The sequence below is a fragment of the Octodon degus genome, unplaced genomic scaffold (genome assembly GCF_000260255.1).
Source record: "Octodon degus isolate 3935 unplaced genomic scaffold, OctDeg1.0 scaffold00235, whole genome shotgun sequence".
Taxonomy (NCBI): domain Eukaryota; kingdom Metazoa; phylum Chordata; class Mammalia; order Rodentia; family Octodontidae; genus Octodon; species Octodon degus.
Genome location: NW_004524811.1, coordinates 3,075,988 through 3,084,464, shown reverse-complemented (window position 1 = coordinate 3,084,464; position 8,477 = coordinate 3,075,988). Strand labels below are relative to the sequence as shown.

Genomic DNA, 8,477 nt, shown 5'->3' with positions numbered 1-8,477 from the left:
GATCATTGCCTTGCCCATCTTCTACATATAACTAACTGTATGGCTTGTCACTATCATGTTTCTTAGCTCTTCTCCTTTCCCTCTCTTAATTAGTTAGTCCTCGAGTTCTTGCTTTCCTTGATCTGAAAACATCATATCACAGGGTTATATGTGTGCCTATGTTTATAGCAGCACAATTTGTGTTAGCCAAATCTTGGAAACAACCAAGATGCCCATCACCTGAGGAACGGATGAAAAAAATATGGTATTTTTATACAATGGAGTATTATTCAGCTATAAAGAATGATAAACTTTATATTGAAGTGGATGCCACTTGAACATATACTCATAAGTGAAGTAAACCAGACACACATGCGTAAATATCGTATAGTTTCCCTAGTATAAGAACTCAAAAGAAGAAATACAAATAGAAAGGTATAATACATATGTATTTCTTTAACCACAAAAATATGAAAAGCACAGTATGATGAGAAAGAACACTAAGCTTGTTTGAGGCAACTTCTGGCCTGAAAAATAGCAAGGTGGTTGGGGAGAAGTTTATTATTTGGAGGGAGAATTGCCTTGGTAAAAATATCAGGGCAGGCTCCTTCAGGGGTTTTCTTTCTTATCTCTTAGGGGCAGTGTCAATTTTGATGAAAATCTGTGTAATGTCACCTGGTTTTCTTTTCTTTTTTTTTTTCCTGTGTTTCATAACCCTCCAGAATGAAAGACTGAGTAGAAATGAACAGATTCAACACTCTGTTCCTTAGTTATGTTACAGTGGTATTTCTGAAAGAAATACTGACACTCATTTTATTTTTCTACAAAGGATTTTATCACGTAACTGGTACCTTCCTGCCAACCTTCCTCTTCCTCAGTGGAATGCCCTGCAACAAGTGCCTTCTGCTGCCCACTCTGAATTCATCAAGTTCTTCTATCATCAGCTCCTCCTCATGGTTCCAAGCAAGCTCCTCTCTGTCTGCACAATGGATGTCCAGGCCCATGATCTTCCTTGTGGACACACTGTCTTCCCCTACTTATACATCAGACCCTTCAAAGTCACATTCAGTGACACATTGTGGCCAAAACTTTCTCCAGGCCAAGTTGAAGATCTGGTATGTGACATCTTTCTAGGCTTTGTCAATGAGGCTGATGCAGTAGAGGACGTTGAAATGTTTCTTCCAGAACTTCTTCTGAGTCAAGGACATCTCTTTAGTGACATTAAAATACTTGGTGAATAGTACCTTTGTATACAGCTCCTCGAAGTTGTAGATCACTTTGACCAGCAAGTGGACCATTGTGTGGGCTTTCGGGGAGGAACTTGACCTTTATAAAGTCACACTGGGTGTCTATATATATATATATATATATATATATATATATATATCATGCACCAAGGCTGGGTGTGCAGGGCACTGTCCATTAGAAGAAGGCACCCTTGTCAGAAAGCTGTTTCTTAATGGTGGGTGCAAACACCTCACATTGCCATTCCATGAACAACTGACTTTTTAAAAATTTTTTATTTTTTATTCATTTTAATGAGAACAAAAGATAAAATAGCAAAACAGGTTAGTAGGAAAGTTACAGTAATTAATACATTGCATATTGTTGTCTTTGTAGTAGTTTTTCAGAGAACAAGATGTTGCCATGATATTTTATCTAAACAATATTAGTACAAAGCTTTCTTCTCAGTGAACTGACTTGCGACTCAAGCTTTCCCATTGGACGTCTGCATGACGGGCAGTCAGGCCTTGCTCCCATTCTGCTCCTTGAATGCTGAGGGGTCTGGGAATGGTATCCAGGGGAGGCTTAATCTTCAGATTGGAGCCTATGTTCACACACAGCAAAAGGGTCACTGTCCTTCCTGGGCTTGGGTGTGGCACTGTCTTTTCCTCCTGCATGATACAGGTTCTGTTCAGCATCATTTTCCAGAAGAGCCCTGTTTCATCACAGCTGAGTGATGTAGCCTTCTGACTTCATGAATTCTTTTTTGGAGACTTCTGTGGTGGCCCGGTCAGAACTGCAAGTCTCACCATGTCTTTTTTTTTTTTTTTTTAACTGGAGATTGAACTCAGACCCTTGCGCTTGCCAGGGAAGCACTTATTCTACTGAGCCATCTCCCCAGCCCCCTCCTTTTTATTTTCACCATGTCTTTTTTAGAAATTAATGTTATTGGTATGTGTTACATATACATAATAATCACATTCATCGTAGACAATTTGTACCTGTACCTAATACATCTTGATTTTTTTCCAAATCCCCTCCTTATTTATACAAGCTTTGTTTCCATTTTTCCTTCTATTCTGTTTTCTTTTCCCTTCCTTCCTTTCTCCTCCCCTTCCCTTTTCCCCTTCCTTCCCATTTGAATATGTTCTTCCTATTTCTAAGAATCTAGTATACATCTTGAACCTTATTTTTTTTTAAATATATTTTTGGCACAGGGTCTCACTATGCAGCTCAGACTTGTAGTGATCCTCCTGTTTTCAGCCTCCCCAGCACTGGGATTGTAGGCGTGCACCACCACATCCAGACTCGGTAGCCAGCTCAGCGCTCCTGGGGCAGGTCCGGCTTTGGCATGCGGTACCAGGGATCAAACCCTGGCCTGATTAGGCCCTGTGCTTGCCTAATTGAACCTTATTTTACCCTTTCAGTTTTTCACCCCATGTCTTATCCCTGCAGATGGCACCTCTCTTACAAACGACACTTCTGTTACAGAATTTTTCAAACCACCCTCCACTAGCTTTAAATTCATCACTTGTGCTTGTGGTGGTGTTTTCTTGAGTAAATCACTGTGCAATTTCCAGGCTTTCTCACAGATCCTGCGTCTCTAATGCCATCCCTTGCCTGCTGTTTCTCATTCAGCTACACTGACAAAAGTTTTCCACTGCTTCCAGCAGCATGTTCTCTGCTCAGTTGACATTATTACTTCTTTTGCCACCACCACTGCTTGATGACATCTTTATTCTTCAAAACAGTGAGACTGTGGATTTTGCCACTTTCTCTTCTTAGGCCAGATCAGTCATACTCAGTCACACAAATGTCACACTCATGCTTTTCTACAATTTTTTTCAACTCAGTAGTTATTTTCTTTAAAACCTTCTTAGCATTCTTGTTCTGCATTTCTTTTTTCTTTTTTTTTTTTTTTTACTTTCAACGTTGCTCTCCACTCTTTTGTCACCTTCACTTCCACTCTGCACTCTCTTTGGAGCCACACTGTACAGCACTCTTTGTGTTTAAGTAGTCAGTAATTTTGGCTGGTCTGCTCTTGCTGAGATTTCGGGGCACAGCGCAGCTTGCAGTGGTTGGGCTTACCATGCCTTTGTCTTGGTCCTCGACTTCCCTGTTCCTATTCCTTTCAGCCCTGCTTGGTTTACCCTGCATAAGCATCACTGTTAACTGCAGGTTTAAGTACTCAAGTGTTGTGACCTTTTGCCACCAGCAAATAAAGATTGCTTGACCATCAAATAAATAAATAAATAAATAAATAAATAAATAAATAAATACACCCAGAGAAATGCTTCACAGAGTGAAGGATCTGCCACCAGGATCTCAACTAGAGGAAGCTATGACCATGTGTCAGAGTGGGAAAGATGCCACAGTCATGTTTGTCACCTGATGCAGAGTTCAGCAACAGAAGCAAAATTTTTCCAAATGCTTCTGTTTCTGAATTGAATTGTTTGGCTTGTGACTTGAGGTACTTGCTGTTTTTGTTCTTTAACCATATTTTATTTTACTTAAATTGACTACTAGGTTTTTTTCTTTTATTTTTTTCTCTTTTTTTTTAATGTATTTGTTATGTGGTCTCCCTATGCAGCTTGGACTCCTAGTGATCCTCCTGTTTTCAGTCTCCCCAGCACTGGGATTAAGAGCATGCACCACCATGCCCAGTCTAAGTGGCTGCTCAGCATGCTCAGGGGCAGGGCCAGCATGGTATGTGGCGTCAGGGATCAAACCCCAATCCCTGCACTTGCCTAAGCAAGTACTTAGTCTGCTGAGCTATCTCACTGGCCCTTACTAGATCATTCAGAAAAGAATTATTGTTATTTCATTTTTGTGTCTTCTAGGGTAAATGAATATATGCAAACATATATGAAACATTTAGAGTATTTGTTGTATAGTAAACACTAAAATATTAAAAATAAGATTAAGTGCCAGCCCCAGCCCCAGGGATGCTGAGCTGAGGACCAAGTCCGGACATGGTAGTGCACACCTGTATTTCCAGCACTGGAGAGACTGAAAATAAGAGGATCAATATGAGTCCGAGCTGTGTAGTGAGACTCTGTAACAAATACATTACAAAAACACTAAAAGATAAAAATAAAATTAAGTTCTATAAACACATGAGTGATTCTGATCGATTTTATATGCACAATTCTAAATCATACAAAAGGAATATATCTTACCTCACACATGTACCCTCAGTGAAAGTAACTAAAACAGAAGTAGCACATTAGAAAAGCAAGTGGGTATTATAAGATAAGATTATATCAAGGGTTGTGGACATGGAGTTGTTTTTTAAAGAAAATATTGCAACAGTTTGAAGAAACAATGGAAAGTTACAAATACACATCCATCCTTAAAACACAGCCATTTTCTCACACCTCTGACCTAGAACCTGAGACTGTGGTGAGCAGAGCTAAGTCCAATTACATCACCTCGAGGAATGAGACTAAGCTATACACAATCAATAATTTCATCCACTACCTAGTTTTTAAAAGAAAGGAAATAAGAGTTACTGGAAGAATTTCTTCTGGGAAACATGGGGCCCACTTTTTCCCCCAAATAACATGCCCTATTTGCTGAGATGATATAAGATAAGAACTGAAGTATAAAATCTACCACTTTATTGAGTGACATTAGTTTCTTTTTCTTTTTCTTGACATTAGTTTTATTAGGAATTTTTGTTACAGATAAAAATGTATTTCAATTTTTGAATTTAAGATAGGATTAAATAGAATACAGATCAAACAAAGAGATTTGTACCTGAACAGTGAAGTACAGTCTCATTTGAAATGCCAACTGTCTAGTATTGTACTGCACCTCCACATGGCACTTAATGCATTGTGTTTTATTTGGTCCAGAGAGACCCAAGGGAGGAGGAAAGCAAGAGCAAATGGAAAAGCAGATGGGAGTCAAGCTACTTAAGGGTCCAAGGCCTTTCGCCACCGTTCGGCCTGGCAGGAGCTGCGCAGCAGCCGGCCACCGTAGCTTCTGCAGTTGTGACTGAAATGGAGCTCAAGGGTTCTCCACTTCAGCTGAGTTTCCAAGAAGAAATTCTGCAGGCTGACTTCACATCATTCATTTTTCCATTTAATCAATTTGATTATTTTATAAGTATTATCTAATTAAAATAACTACAGTTCCACCCCAGGGTACAATAACACTGAAAAGTTATTTGGCTTCAGAATTCTATTCATAATTCCCAAGGCAATATTTAATAATAAGATATATTTACATGGGTTATAAAAGACTTACACTTTTTATTGGTGCTCCATTTACTGCACTCTGGTAAGGGTGCAGGACGTTTTCCTTTAAGTCTCTAAGCTTCTAAGATAAAATCCTCACAATTTAAAGAGGAGGCATCTTCGTATTCTAAAACCAGCACTAAGTAGTTTGGTATTTAACATTATATTAGGGGAGTGAGGAAATCACTACGATTGATAGTCAATTATAGGTTAATTTTTGCAACAGAATAGTTCTCTAAACCTAGACTTTAGTGCAAAGAAGGAATGTTAAGAAATGCTTTCTCAGAGGCTGTGTTTGATTAGTCTATAACTGAACATTTTTTTAAAATTTCAACTTTTATATGAACCCCTTGATAGCAACTCTAAATTCCCATTTACAGTGTAACCTATGAGTATCTACACAAGCAAATGAACTATCAACATTAGGTTTCTTTTCAGTTAAAAGATGCTTTTTTTAAAAAAGGATTTAAAACCAAGTTCAGGAATAAAACTTTTAATTATATATGTGTGGTGGCACATGCCTGTAATCACAGCACTTGGGAGACTGAGGCAGGAGGATCATTGTGAGTTTGAGACCAGACTGGTGCATTCTGAAAATAACTGGAAAAGTTGATTTGTTTCTTTGTCACTGTTGGTTATTTGATGCATATTTAGTGGTTTGTTGTAAAGTGTTATGCTCATCAGAAATAGTAGAAAAGTTTAATTAGGAAAACATACATAGTTTGTGGTTAAATAGATTTAATCTCAATATTAAATATGTTTAAGTAGATATATTTCATTTGGGGACTACTGCTCTTTATATAGGTTATTAAAATATAAATTCAAATGATTTGATTTAAGAAGTTCAGCAATATATTTTTAACATAAAAGTATTTCTTCTTTGAAAAATACTGTACTCTATTCTAAATCAATTTGATTATAAGTATTATCTAATTAAAGTAACCACTGTTTCACCCCAGGATACAATAACACTGTAAAGGTATTTGGCTTCAGAATTCTATCCATAATTCCCAAGGCAATATCTAATAAGTAAGTTTCAGCATCTCAACTCTACAATTTATGAAAAAGAAGCAACTGAAGTAGCGATGTTAGGATCAACTGCAAAACATTTAAGCATATTAGTAAAATGAAAACATAAAATGTTATCGGTAGAAACTACTAGTCATAAATACTAAGCTGTCCCCTGCTCAAAACCAGCTACCAACATCAGTAAAACTAAGCAACATAAACAGAATTGCCATTTAAAATATTCACAAAATCAGGTCAGTTCCCTGTAATTTAAGCTCAAGAAGCAAAAGCTGCCAAAATGCAGGTGCTATTCTTTTATATTTCTTGTACATAAACCCGAAGTCAATACCATTTTAAAACAAATAATTCAATATACATACTCTAAATTTTTGAAAAGATGCAGAAGCCAGGTGGGTTTTGTTGCTGCCCCAACCCCCACCTGCCGAGTGTTTTGGACCGGCTTTCCGTAGACTAGTTCAAGTCCAGCCTAATTCCAGCGACGTCTGTCTGCCAAGCTACACTCACACTGGGCTGATCCAGAAGGCTCTGTCAACACCACTGCTCAAGCAGCAGCCTGTGTGCAAACCGGCCTCCCGTCTGGCCCCGCTAGCGCCCTCTTGGTAAATCGTGCTGGGAGCTTGGTTTGCAGGTCGTAGCCCTTGAGTCTTACGGAAATCAAGCAACTTTCAAGTGGCAAAGAGCACAGTAAGTGGCAGAGAGAATTTGAACCCATGAGTCTCCTGCTTTGAACTTAGTTTTTCTTAGAAAGTTCCGTTTTCTGGACTTTATTTAATTTTATGATTATTGCATTGTTCGGTGAGGCCTTGAATTATATTCAAAATTCATCCACTTGAGGGTGATCTCTCTGCGGCTCTGGAAATTAGTTGATTCCTCAAAGACTCTGGATCTGATGAATTCGACCCAAGCCTGTAACTATAAAACCCTGAGACGCGGCGTCTCCCGCAAGCGCTCCCGCGAGCGCCCCGACTCTCCCGCCCGCTCCCCTGGCCCGCGCCTACTCCCCGCGCCCCCGCAGGCTCACCAGGTCCGAGACCGGAACTCCGAGAGAGAAAGCACCGACGCGCCAGCCCTGCGAATTGCGGCCTCCGACCCGCTTCTGCCCCGCTGCTCGACCCGATCCGCGGACTTGAGCTCGCTCGGGAGGAGGAGCGGCGGGCGGGTCGGGTCCGCCCTGCTCCGGGTCCGGTTCGCCACCCCGGTCGCCTGGAGGGAGCGGCAGGCGGGTTTCGCGGCTCGGAGGGCACCGGAGGCAAGTCACGGCTCCGCGCTCTGCTCGGTGCCGCCTCGGTCTGCACACGGGGTCGCCGTGCGCTAGCCTGGGAGCCGCGAGCCTTTTGGAGTCTTTGGTCCCTTGGAGCTGGGACGGCACTTGGCAGCGAGGGGGACCCAGGAACCGCGGGGATACCCGGGGACGGCGGGGGCTGGGGGGACCAAGGGCTTCGGGGTGCGGGGGGCGCCTGGCGCCTGGCTGGCTGCGCGCGGGGTCTGGCAAGGATGCCATAAACACTCAGATCGTCAGATGACAGGTGACACAGAAATACCAAGTGCTTTTATTTACACACACACACACACACACACACACACACACACACACACACCCCGGTGCTCCGTCCGGGAACTTCCCGTTTCCTGGGCGTAGCCGCTCAGGTGCTGCGGCCACGTCCCAGCTGACGACTGACCTTTGCCTAGTGAGCAACAGAAGCTGCAGGCTAACGCTCCCTCTTCCGGGACGGCTTGAGGAAGCCTGCGCTCCTCTCGCATTGTCTACACTTGGCTTATTATCAGATTCAAAGCAACATTGTTCCACATATTTTTAAATTTTATTTTGTTAAAAGAGAAAAAAAAGAAAATTTCAAAACAAGATAATAGGAGGGTGGTAATGATTAGAAATACATTGCATTCTGTTATCTTTAAATTACTCAGAGTACAAGGTATTGACGTTTAATTCTCCAAATATTAGCAAAACCTTTTCTTTTCAATAAACTAAGAGAAATTCGCGGTGTA

The 8,477-nt window shown here is 41.0% G+C and overlaps 1 protein-coding gene across 3 annotated transcripts in view; it reads right to left on the bottom strand.

Annotated features, from left to right (window-relative positions):
• Rassf6 (Ras association domain family member 6) overlaps positions 1 to 8,477 on the bottom strand; it is a 77,454-nt gene that overhangs the window by 50,475 nt on the left and 18,502 nt on the right. Inside the window, exon 1 of one of the 3 annotated variants that reach the window (XM_023706001.1) lies at positions 7,495 to 7,720. The exons of 1 other annotated variant lie outside the window; for it this stretch is intronic. The gene's annotated coding sequence lies outside the window, so the exon portion shown is untranslated. Of the gene's footprint in view, positions 1 to 6,832; positions 7,334 to 7,494; positions 7,721 to 8,477 lie in introns of those variants that run through there. One more of the 3 variants, XM_023705999.1, reaches the window with a different exon arrangement.